Source organism: Salarias fasciatus (genome assembly GCF_902148845.1).
Source record: "Salarias fasciatus chromosome 7 unlocalized genomic scaffold, fSalaFa1.1 super_scaffold_4, whole genome shotgun sequence".
NCBI lineage: Eukaryota > Metazoa > Chordata > Actinopteri > Blenniiformes > Blenniidae > Salarias > Salarias fasciatus.
The window spans coordinates 18,317,974-18,331,561 of NW_021941229.1; the positions used below are offsets into that span (position 1 = coordinate 18,317,974).

The following is a 13,588-nucleotide window of genomic DNA, read 5'->3' on the forward strand; positions in this document are numbered from 1 at the left end:
CAGCCCACAGCAATTAACAGCAACCACTGGAGACGGTTTTCAACCTTTTCCTAATACAAGAAGAAGAAAGGGGGGGGGGGTTCAAATGAAAGAAATTTTCATTTAGAGCTGAATGGCAGCAGGTGACTTAATTTACGGCGTCATATAACACCTACATTAAACATTTAATGCGTCCTCTCTCGCTATCGATCAATCCAACTGGCTCTATTCCTGTCATTTCACCACTATTGCTTTGAAAATGTTGCCACACTTGCCCTTGAGAGCCATCTACCAATTTGTTGAACTGCGCGTTCGAAGATTTATGAGAGCCGGGTGCGCGGCCAATCCGACTGCACGTAATATGCTTAACCGCCGTAATATCTGTTATTTGAATAAACACTCGGTGCGAGCGGGGCCAGTCGGGCGAGTCATAACAGAGATAAAGCACCCAGTGTCACCCAGGGCACAGGCCCCGGATGAGGAATTAAAGAGTTATTAAAGGGCAGCATCCAAAGAGAAGAGGCTAATTCACAGTGCAATAAAACAATCAGAGATGTTTACCTTGAGAGTTGTGTTACAATCTCTTATTACAGTTGCCGCCGCGGCTCGGTTGATAAATGATTCCGCTGAGAGGAGGGGATCTGGTGACTTGTCATGGCCAATATTGATTAGACTTGGGAGTTGACGCCGTGAATGAAGCAGCCTCTAATGCGGAGGACGCTGCTGGAGTTCGCTCCGGTAATCACGGGCGACTGTGTGCGCGTATTTATATGTGAGGGCCACTGCAGGTGATTACACACATATACAGGCGCATGTTCGGTAAGACGAGAGCAATTCCTGTGGTGTATTGTGCCACTCAGTGTTTTTGTCCCTCTCTCTTTTGTCACACACACAGACACGCGAACAACTAAAACCTCGCTGTCATTCCCTCGAGTCGTGTATACAATTGAAATACAATGTGAGCGTGCATAGGCTTTTTTGTACCTTGATATCTCTGTTGGCCTGCCTTAGGAAATTGTGAAAATGAACTCTGGTGGCCAGAAGCATTACCATAGAGATGAAGCTTGGTAATGCAGAGTGAGGGGGCATGCAGGCCAGCGAGCAGTGGAACTGATTATAGCCATAGCTTTCCTGCTTTTTTATTATTCCACTTGCACTTTCTCACAGCTACAAACCTTTTCCATTTGTATCCACCCATCCTAACAAACTTCTGTCCCTGTCCATCTCACTCTCTCTCTCTCTCTCTCATTCTCCCCTTTTCTTCCCTTATTCACTTAGATAAACATGTCACAGTTTCTCCAAAAAGGTTTAACCGGCGGTTAAAAAGTCGCAGTTGCAGGCGGAGCGGCACTTGTGAGCGTTTGAGTAAAGGACAACTGAATGATTTGACATAACAATAAAGACACGGAGCAGTTTGGGCGATTTCTTTCTTGACACAAAAGGCAATCTAACAGGCAAAAGACACGGTACATACTTTATATTCTGTCTACTTGTTAAAGGAAAAAAAAAAAACAAATGAAAATACTGACTGGCATTTGGAATTTTATGTTGCTGGAGAGCTCAATAAAAGAAGCATGACAGACTAAAACGAGCTCTGACTCTCAGAAGACCCTGCGCATGCATTTATTCCTATAGGTAAGTTAAGTACGTGTGTGAGCATGAATCTCCCCAATCTATTTCAAATACTGTCTTCAAGGCTTGCCTTTCTGCGCCGCCCATATATGAAAATAACACACACACACACAAAAAAAAAGTCATCTTCAGTCCCATCATCCTTCACATGATCAACAGCAATTGGCCAAGACTTTGAATGAGTTCTTCTTCTTTTTGTGCAGCATGATTACAAGGTAATATCACCGACAACAAGGCAGTAGTAAATGTTACATTATCCAGTATTCTGTCCATCATTATGGTACGGTTAACAGCAAAATAGCTTTTTTTTTTTTCTTTTTGCAGTTGCCATGTTGAAAGGGAGGCTCAGGAAATCACATCACAGGAGTGGTAATTAAGCGCTTTATAGTATGGCCTTGCGGAAGTGAGAGTGGGCGAATCGCGGAGAGTGGCGAATTTCATATAGTTGAATAAAACTGAAAAATGGCTTGGAACTGGCATCTATTTATGAATTGATATTTATGAATAATTTATGTCTGGTAAAATTTACAGCGCAAGGCAACAGTCTGAGAAAAGCAGGGCCAGGGTGAGCGAAAGAGAAGGATGGGAAAAAGGACGAGTTAAGACGGATAGTCATCCAGAGGGGATACAAAATTACTACTGCTGCCACCCCGCAGTTTGGTGCTGCAGCAGGAGTTCATTAATCAATACTAAAAACATCTAGGCACTAATTCCAGATTTAGCCCTGGTCCACAAATTACACCATGCAGGTTTTTGTCAGTGAAGGACAATTTTGAAGCGCTGGTATTGTTAGCTGCAGCCTTTGAGGCAACTTCATCGTGATTGCAGGTTTTGCTGAGGGTTTGACGCTTTATGCTGTACAGCCTCATTTTTCACTCTCCAGTTTACTATTGATTCAGATGAAATCCTGCAGGAGGAGCATCATCAACTAAGCCAGTTAAATTATATAGCGCTGGGTAATTTATTATCCTCGCTTAGTTACGCAGTTAATATAACATAGATCTGCATACATTCTCATCAGTTTATACTTTTTCTTAGTAAGGTCAGAATGTAAATGAAGTTTCCTTGGTGGATCAATTCTAAATGGACTAGAGAAAATGAATAAAAGATCACATTTTGTGGCTGGTTTACCAGAGATTATTCATGAACAATCACAACATGTGGAAAAAAAAAACATCTAAAGTACAAAACCTGCTTAGAAGTTAATATTACTATTAAATTATCAACAGTGTAACAATAATTGAGCTGTCAGAAATGGCCTCTAAAGCTTTGCAGGCGAAAAATGCAACCATTACTTTCATAGTTAACAATGTAGATAACAATGATCCCTTTAAAAAAAGAAAAACAAAACATCAAAACATCATGTTCACAGTCCTTTGTTTGCTTTGGACTCCTTTGATATTTAATCTGACCTACATATATCTAGACAGATGGACAAATCTGGACAACACTGCACCACAAAGCAACACATTTGCTGACTTCTGCAACAGTGACATTTGTGTGGTATAATTCATTTGTATGGTGTCAAGAATATAATATAACATGTAATTTTAGAACAGTTTAAGAAAAACACTACTTGTGTGTATACTTGTCTCACGATACTTTGAATTACTTTTGATTATTTTCAATTAGGAATCAACATATGCTCTTACAATTGATAATAAAGTGTATTGTCCTCGTCTGTGCTGAACGCAGCACTCGGATACGAGCTGTGTGGGTTGGATGGAGTCTGTTCTGTGGGCCGATGAAACAAAGGTTGAATTACTTTGGAAGAACAGTTTGCTTCCTCTCCCTCTCCGTTTCCTCAACAGAGACATTACAGTAAGTGACAATGACTGAAACCCGAGTCAACATAGACAATGTCCAATAAGTTTAATGTGTCCTGGCGCGCATCCAGCAGCCACTGTGCGGTCAAATTTCAATGCCACAACAGATTCAGACTCGCACAGATTGCAGTTTGCGAAGCGCTGCACTAAAGCTCGCCTACTGAGTTGAAACAGGAACGGTTTTCAAACCAGAAAAAAGAGCCTTACTCAACTAATGTGGCTTCCTGCAAATGCATTCATGTGGTTACATTTTCAGAAATATGCCTGGGAAGGTTTGCTTTCTACAGAAAAACAAATTAAAAAGGAGCAGAAAAACACTGTGGAGCTTCAAAATGAACAAGAAAACATTTAGAAACTTTACATACCAAAAATACAGTTTGTTTAAGAAAATTAAATAACTACAATGATTAACTGCTGTGTTAGCAGTTTCAACATTAATGATTTTGCCACATTACTGGCAGTAGAAGTTAAATTAGAACGTCTACATTTCTTCAGAGACTTTTTGTTTTTTTTGGATTTTTCATGCTTCTCTCTCTGAGGGAAGGGAAATTAACCACCAGCACACTACACTATCTATTCACACGGATTTTTTGACTCCAGGGAGGCTAAAGAGCCACATACGACTCCACAGCCGTGGGTTGCAGACCCCCTGGTGTGGACAGTATGTTACTTGTGCCATGATCATAATAGGCTGTGAAACCTCTGCTCCAGTGGATAATCTCGTTTGCCATGTCCTCGTAGAAAAACAAGATGAACCACCAACATATAGTAAGAGCAGGCGGAATGAGCCTGCATGAAAATGAAGACGTCTGTCAGAGGTTCCATATAAATTAGCAGCGGGATCCTTTTTCTCATTTGTTACCAACAGTCTCTAAATCGTGGAAAAATTATTTCATTACATGCTCATTTTTAAACAATTGCAAAAAATAATTCAGCGAATAAGGGCTGCGCAGCAGTTCGCGCTTTCGCTTCACATGGAGAACATACGAATGGATGGAAGGATGGATGGATGGAAATTCAGAGTAAAATCCCATTGACACACTTTCTCGACGCAGAAAGACGAGAGGATCATCCACACAGTCTTGATGAATATATAAACAAAGCAAAAACTGCACAATTGAATACACAACATATGTGACACGCTGTCAATTTAAGTGACGGTAATGAAATGGGGAATAACAAAAGCGCTTGGGAATCACTTGAAACACTGCAGAGGAAATTGTGTTATCGGTGAGATGTGCATGACTGGTTACTTGACAACAGTATTATTTTAAGAAATTTCACTTTAACCTTCAAGAAAAAAAAACAAGCAATGTGGTGAACCATATTAGTCAACAAAAAAAAAGAATATAAGCTATTCCAAATTCAAGAGTGATTTTGTGTAAAGTTTCTCTACCTTTCAGTACGAGCAGTGCATACTCCCACTACACTGCTTGACCTGACTACACTTCTATGTGATGTGTGACGACTTTCTCGCGGTCCAGCATACCTAAAAAAAGCCTCATTTGCTGCACTACTACGATCTGCTTCTCACTCCTCGGCGTTTCTTCCACAGTTACTCTGTCTTATTGCTCAGCTGTGCTCTTTTGATTTAGCTTTTTCTCTTTTCATTTATTTTCCTATTCATTTTCCGTCTGGGCCCCTTATCGCTGCCTCCACCAATCCGCCTCTCTCTCCCTCTCTCACTTTCTCCAGTCAAACAGCAGGTAGTCGGCTATAAGCCCCTCTGACATTAGCTGATATTAGGCTCGGGTCTATTAGGTCCTGCCTTTGCCGTGTGAGTTATTGAGCAGAGAGCGAGTCCCTCGGGAATCATGATCGCGCTCGCATATTCACGTGTACCGACTCACACGAGCAAGCCACGTACCCGCACAAAGGTAAACACGACGCCACTCCGGTGTTTGAGCGCGGCACATAAAGCCCCCTGCAATCTTCCAAACACGCTCACCTTATGTCGCCTCAGTCACAAAACGGAGGCATCACTGAAGCCTTAAGAACCTCCTCTTACAACACTTTTTGCTAAATTCCCTTGGTAAACACGTCAATATGTGAATAAGAGAGAGTATTTCAAAGAAAGTCGGGAAACGCATTCAATTCACATTTTATGACAATATCATGTCCAAACGATCAAAACAAACCCAATAAATGCCAAAATTAAAATCTTGGTGATGCTTTGACAATCACAATGAGATTAATAAAACAAAACTAAATGAAGTCATACTCACAAAGAAAGTCACAATCCAGTTCAAACATCATTACTAAGCTTGTTTTTCTGTGTTTGTAGTCAAAGTTAATCTATAGAAGAATCCCAGAAGCGCTTTTTGAAAATTATTTTGACTCTTCCGGCCCATAAACACTAATTAACCAAATTTAAACTAGAACTGGTGTGAAAAACAACATTAAAGGCTTCAGCTAATCTCCATACAACTAACACCAGCACGCCTCGGATGTAGCACCTTCTCTCTGTTAAAAATGAATATTTATCACCAGTAATTGAGCTCAGAACTTCACAGGAACACTATTTAGGTGTGGGTAACAAAATGGCGCTTACCTACACTTCAAACTGGTTTTGGTTCCACAGAAACAACCTCTTTGGCTCTAGAATGAGAATCAGACCTTAAAAACACCACCAACTAACCTGTGTGCACAGACTGATTCAGATTTCTCTTCATCAATCACATTTTGGTTTCATTCTGCGTTTTTGGTTGTTCATCTAATTGGATATAAATGCAATCAATATAATGTGCTTGTTCGTCGATTTTCAAAGCCATGATTGGTTTTTTCAAACTCGTTGTTATAAAATAAGCCTGAGCGAGTTAATATTGTATTAAGCCATCAACTGATTAAAATTCAAAAATTAACAGGGCAACAGCACAAAAACAGGACCTGAATATTATGCGCCGAAGATGAGATAAGGCCATTACAAAAAAAAAAAAAAGTCTCATAGTTAAACCAACATTCTTTGTTGAAGTTTTTGAGACTAATTTGTTTTGCTATAACAAAATAGAAATAATGAATGCCCTTGCAAAGATTAATGTTTAATTTACAGCATATTCTCTTCTCGATCTAAACTTATGGGATGAAAATTACTTGTTACTGAGTTCCTTTTTTTCCAGATTATAAATCACCCTCTTTTAACCATGTGACTTACATCATGCATGTCAAATCAAACAGGAACATACCATCTGCAACCACTAGATGTCACTGTAGGACAATGGAATGCCGCTACAGAAAAACCTGCATGATCACAGGGTTCGACTGACTGCACAAGCAAAATGTTTCCAAGAAGGAAAAACAAAAGCTGCAATGCAGGTTTTAGACTTAAAGTCATATATGGAGTGAAAAACAGAAGCAGAGGAAACTTGTGAGGGACTGGCAAAACGAAAAACAGAGAAGCTGTGACCGTGATGAAGACAACAAAAAAAAAAAAGGTTAATCGTTCGCTAAAAGCATAGCTGGAGGAAAAGAATCCCAGATATTCTCTCAAACAGCAGCTGCTGGCTGAGACTTATTATCTGGGCATGGAAAAATTAATGTATCTTATACACCAGTCTGACCTATATATATATATATGTTTTCTTTATTTTTGTTTTTTGCTCTTCATGACACATTTTTTGAAAAATGGGACTTGTAGTCATTTGTGGCTTATAGTCTGGAAAACACTCTTCTAATGGCACCCGTGCAGTACAATCTGATCTACCTCCATCCCTGCTGTAGCCTCCACATGGCCAGACAAAAGCACAGTTTTAAAGATACTCCAGGAGCAAACTCATTTTTGATCTTAACACTGCTGCAATCACTCAAATCACAAGTCTTTTTTTTTTTTTTATTAGCAACATATTCCTGTGGCGAACAGTAGGCACAGCAACCAAACTCAAAGTGAGATTCTTTTTATTAGGTTCTACTAATTTATTTTGTTTCTGCTCATTTAGCCAAATGGTGGATCTGGACACTGGGAGCAGGCGTATAAACTGTGACTAAACTCCACTGATTACTTTGGCACCTGAATAAAATCTACCCGTTGTAAGACATAGCACCAGCTGTGGCTCCTACTCAAACATATCTAATGAGCATTAATGCGTTTTATTTCTTCCCGTTGGTTAAACTGCGTAACGTACGTGGGTGTAAACAAGATCTGAACAAGGGCCACGCTCTAAAACAAAGTTATATTCTCATATAAATATATTACCCATAATGCAGTGCAATGGCTTTTTTCCAAACAGCGATACTGGCCCAGTAAACCCACGTTTAAAACGCCCTGACCTCAGTACAGGCTCTCTGTAGAAAATGCATCCAGTTTAAGTGCAGCTTCGGATAAAACGAACGGCGTCATGGAGGGTCGTCTAACCTACACAGAACTCCCAGCACAGCCTTGGAAAGCATTATACAACTGTTATTACAGGTTAAGTAGTACTGCTAATCTAACCTTAATGCATAAAAATAGTGGAGAGCCTTCAAAGTATGCCCATTATAATGATTTAGAAAATGTGCTATCTTGAGTCTCGGTGGAGAAGCCTGTGTTCGCAGTCAACACGCTCTGTACATCCATCTTCTGCGCTGCTCTATAGTACGGAGGGTCACAGGGTGTTGGAGTCGATCCGAGCCGACTCCCTGGACAGGTCACCAGTCCATCACAGGGCAAGCAGAGAGACAGACGGCTCTCACACACATCCACACACACATTCACAGCTACGGGCAAAACACAGCCAACGATCAGCTCCAAATGCAGGTTTTTGGACTGTGGGAGGAAACGCGAGTACCTGGAGAAAAATCCATTCGCGCACGGGGGAACATGTGAACGGCACAGAAAAAATCCCCAAACTTAAGATTATTCTAAATATCAGGTGAAAATTCTCTGCAGAAATTTCACTAATAAACAAAATATGTGCAAACAAACAAACAAACAAAAAAAAAGAGTGGAAACTCATAACAGAATTAATTCAAGATGAGGCACAAATTCTCTCAAGCATCTAAATCACTGCTTTAGTGACAACATTAGTAAATCAGACCCACACATGTCTCACAAACAAACAACATTTGTGTACATGAGAGAAAAGGGAAATACAAATTTCAGTGGGAAAATTAAGAAAGACGGTTTAAGCTGACCAATCATTTTCGGAAGACAATTACGAGTTCATCAACGTTCAGCAGCTTAACCCTTGTAGTCAGAAGTCTGCCTCAGAGTCTCATGGCTACTCATTATGTTGCCTTATAATGTTTGTTGACTCGACTCCCCGGCAGAATCCAGCGCGCGTGTGTGCGTGTGCGCACACCAGATAATAATTACCAAAAAATTACAGAGGGACATGAAAACGTTGCAGTGTTGACGCCTGAGAGCCTTGCGGGCTGCCAGATTCACAAATTATTCATGTTGCGGTGTCGCTTCAGTCTGAGAGGTGAGTGCTGATGAGGAGTTAGTACAGAGTGCCTATCAAAAGAGATTTAGTCGCTCTCTCTCTCTCTCTCTTTTTTTTTCTTACTGTAGACTCTTTTTCTGAAAAGTGTCTCTTAAGCATCAGAGTGACAAAAGTGCAAGCATCACCTTCACAAAGCACCTGGTTTTCTGCTCCTCTCTCAACACTCACTTCTCATTTATCACAAGCTGACTTCTGTCGGGTGTCACCGAGGTGCGTACTCGCAGTGTAACTATCTGAAAGGGAGGAATACCGGCATCAAACGATGAACACGCGAGTTTGATTTGAAGAGGTCAAATGTCCAGCTGAGACGTACACGGCAGACCACTTACTTTGTTTATTTTTAATGACGGCTTTCAAGCTCACACAAGAGAAATTAGATAACGAGAAGCCTTAACCGTCGCTATGGCTTCTCAGACGATTGTAATATCACTAATCTTTATCAAGTATGCCATCATTATCGTTATTTTCGGGTAGATTTCTCTCTCTACTGACGGACTCGGCTCACTGTGTTTATGTGTGAAACACACAGGCGTTTCTACACAAACTCGGCTCTGCTCTGATTATGTGATGATTGCTGGAGAGAAAAAAAAAATAAAAGGTGTTTCTGAGGTGAAACAGGGAGTGTGAACTGTGAAATATGAGGGAAGACGCCGTGTGCCGCTGCAGCTCGTTAGGTGGCTGTGCATTGTGCTGTCAGTGTTTGTACTTTCACTTTGACGACGGCTGTTTCGGTCACAATGGGCCCATTTGGATCAGGTCTCCTTTTTTTTTTTTTAAGTTTATTTATGCAGAGCAGGCTCAAGTCAGCTTTCCATGGGGACTGAAGGAGAGAGAAAAAAAAAAAAAAAAGACCGAGTGTATCGGAGGTTCAAATTTATCTGACCTGCAACAACCCACTTTATTCTATTTGCAGTTTTGAAGTGTGCTTCACATTTCTTCAAAGTGCTGCTCATCGCAACACGTCAATATGTGAGTTTGGGCCTGGGCTGCGCCTCTCCAGTGAGCGGTCATTACTGAATACTGCCTGTCTGCTAGTTTTCTGCACTCTAATCTCATATTCCTATAAGGTGCATGCCATTTGGTATACGTGTTTGCATCAGGGAGAGGTGGCACATCATCCATAAAGGCACTCGTGAGGAGCAGTGAACAACTGCGCTCCGGTCTTCAGACATTCACATTTGCGTCTTTCCAGCCGTATGTGCGTGCATATAACGCTTCTGTCGAGTGGCAAGATGCCGTAACACATGGATCACCGAGCAGAAAGAGTTTTCTCCCTATAGGAATGGAACTGGGATGCAGGAATTTATTTATTTTTTTTACCTGAAAGAAAATCTCGCCAAAAAGGAAACAAAAAAAAAAAAAAAAAAAAGTAATTACTGCTTTCACTGACTGCTCACTGGAGAGGAAAAAAAAAAAAAAAAGTAAGATGACAACACACACTTTCGTTTTTCATATCTTCCCTGAATTGCCATCACAATGTAATGAATATTTTCCCTGCCGAACATCCACAGTAACACATGTAGCATCATGGCAGAAATGCATGCTTGCCTGACTTTGTAGTGATCTCAACAACATCAGTATGGAGGATTCATTTCATTAGTTAACTTCAACAGGCGGTGCAAAGTGAGGCCACTTTCAAAAACAAAGTATGCAAAATACCCATAAATCGTGGGTAGCATCTCATATTAAAATACTACCTGTGAAGCCGCCGCTCTAATATAATTCATCTCAATCGTCTAATATTTCACTTTGAGCTGCTGATGCAGAGGAACGGGGTGTTGTGAGAATCAGTCGACTGTGCAGGTGGGGGAAATAACGGGGCCGTGCAATAAGGCTCGCATCTGCATATCAAAGACGGTGCGGTGGAAAAGTGCAGCGACTGATGAGACTAAAAAGTGTAACATGAGGCTATAAATACATAGACTGTGAAGTGGAACCTTATGGGAGAAAGTCATTCAAGAGACAAAGCTCTTGTTTTGCTCTTTTTTTTTTTTCTTTTGACAAATTGCATAGTGGATTTGGTAAGAAGAATAAGTACCTTAGTTGGATGACATGCCGTAATACACATGTTTAATTAGAGGCATCAGGAGTCAAGTAGAATACTCCGGTGTGCTCAGCCTGTCTGGTTAGACTAAGAATGATGAATAGCTCCAGAAATGTGACTTTCAAATGTTCAAACCGATTTAAATCGGATAAAGTGGTGGAAACAAAGGTCTGAATCGAGGCTTGTTGTATCGAAAATCTTCTGATTAAAAAATAAACCCCTTCAATCCTCACCGTGGTGTGAGAGTTTTTCAGAGCGAGTTTTCATCGCTTTTTTTTTTTTTTTTTTTTTTGCTCAGTTTTCTCTAAAAACTACTGAGCTGTGCAGAGTAAGTCGGGCCTCTATAAGTGCTTTTTGCACTTTGCCTCAGATGTACTCTGCACCGAGACACGTGTGGGTTATTTACCCAAATGGGGACAAAAGCCTGGCAGTGCTCTTTTGCCTGTCATCGGCATGTAATCAGCCGAGTATGCCTTTAACTGCAGGGAACCAGATAAGCGAGACTAAGTATGCATCTTGCAATTAGCATGGAAATTTCTCTAGCTTCTAGGAGCAGGTGCAAATTGAACAGGTGTAGGGGAGAAAAAAAAAAAAAGATGAAGTCTGAGATCGGAAATAGAAAATGTAGTTCTCTTTGTGTTCGACAAAAAATCTTTCAGCAAAGTTTAAACCGAAAACTAAGACACTTGCCCATTTCTACAGTCAGAGAAAACATGGCTGTGTGGTTAATAATTTGAGCGTTAATGGAAATTGTGCCCTTTTGATAATAAATGCATGTGTGACAGCATGCAGCGTTACATTTAGCCAAAGATTTCGATGGTACAGCGCATTCAGATGACCTTTCTTTGTGGCGAACCCAATCTTTGACGTGTTTTTGAGGTGTGAAAAAAAGTGCAATGTATGTTCCCAACAGAGGAAAAAAAACAAAACAAAAAAAATAACTAAACAGCAGCTTGTGGTGAATGCTAAATCCAATTTATCGTTTGGTGGAGAACTTCCAGCCACACTTAAGCTCAGAAAATCAATAAAATGCTGGGAATGGAAAACTGAGATTATTTGTGGCTTTCCCTTGTAATTTACTGCCTCCTGGTTTCTACTTTTTAGGGTTTGATTTCAACATAATAGCAGGTGCGAACAATGCTGGAGAAAGCTTTAAATAAATGTTTCTCGTTCGACACAACAGGAGTCAAAAGCAATGAAATTAACTTCTTCTCTTTCTCTTTCTTTTTTTCCTGGGAGTGTCGTGTGCAGTACTTCGTCGGCTCTGTTTGTCACCCTTATAAAGACATATATTTTACCGCTTGTCGGCTGTGTCTCAGGGCTGCCACAGCGCCTGGCTTTCTTAAACTCGTCATTTGTATAACTTCACCACAGCCCTGGCTTGAGAGCAAATCTCTGTACTTTGCCTGAGTTTGATAAACCCCAGCGTGTCGAGCTGGAGTCTGGAGGCAAAGGACCCTCTGTGCTCCCTACTGCTCCGGGGCAAACGGATCAGCACTGTCTCTCTCCTCTGTTTTAAAAAAAAATCCCCAAACTGCGCTTTTGTTTCATCTGTCAAGCTGTGCCCTGTTTAGTGTATTAGAGGCACTTCCCCACTGATTTAGCCTCTTTAACCTTTGGGAAACATTAGGCTTTCAGTGCTTCCCACTAAAATCTGGGAACAAATGCTGGAGATGTGCCAGTCATCCCTACAAATCCTCTAAAGATGGATATTAAGCCCCTTTCATCTTATAGCTTCTGAGGTAATCAGACATAACAATTCCCTTTGAACGCTGTGGCTCTTCATTCCTATTAAACGCGTTCCTTCTTTCAGCATGTGGTCCTTCAGTGCACTCCAGTCCAGAAATAACTCAATTCATGCATCTTCTATACCTACTTCATATGACATGAGTGTGTACACAGCCCACCCAGTCCCAGCCCACTGTCCGGGCAAATATGGTCAAAGAAATAACCAAGCAGGCTTATTTTTTTTATAGTTTGTGAGGAATCTAGAGTGGCCAAAGATAACCCACTTGCACACAAAGAAAACATGCAATCCGTAAGCCCAAGGCCGGAATCAAACCAGCTTGTGGTATTGCTCATCACTCGTTTTCAGCTATTGGTTTGCTCATTCAATTATCTTCGAGGCCATGTGCGTTTATGTAAACTAAATTAAAGCTGTGCTGGTTCTCTATACTTTTCTTTACACAATTCCGTGAGTACTTTCAGTAATTGTGTGAAATTACACTAACTAAATCATAGCGCATTTCAAAGAAAAGAATATATTAAAAAAAAACATGCTTCCTAAACGCTCTAATGATAATATTATCTACACGGCATATTATTGTGGCTCCCTTGAACAAAAAACATGGACGTCTAAGGTTGAAAGACGAGGTGCAAAATGGAAGAAGAGAAAACACTTATCTGTAGCCTTCCTGTATTGAATAAGACCTTGCTAGCATTGAATTTGATTACTGCCGAGAAGAAAAGAAAAGAGAAAAAAAAAAAAACATTTGAAAGTTTCATAATCATTTAGAAAAGCAGCAATTGTTTAGAAAAAAGGGGGAAAAAAAAATCTGTTTTCAAGAAAACGGTGCTTTAGAAACCATGATTTACTATAGTCTCTGGCATTGAGAAGGAATGACCCTGAGGACCTACAGCGGACAGATTGTGTGGTTGTTTATAGCCAAGCAAAACTATTGTGGCCTAAA

General features: G+C 40.6%; 1 protein-coding gene across 1 annotated transcript in view; it reads right to left on the reverse strand.

The window, feature by feature from the left end:
- The window catches only part of astn2 (astrotactin 2), a 261,407-nt gene that overhangs the window by 60,448 nt on the left and 187,371 nt on the right, over positions 1–13,588 (reverse strand). The gene's annotated exons all lie outside the window — the stretch shown is intronic.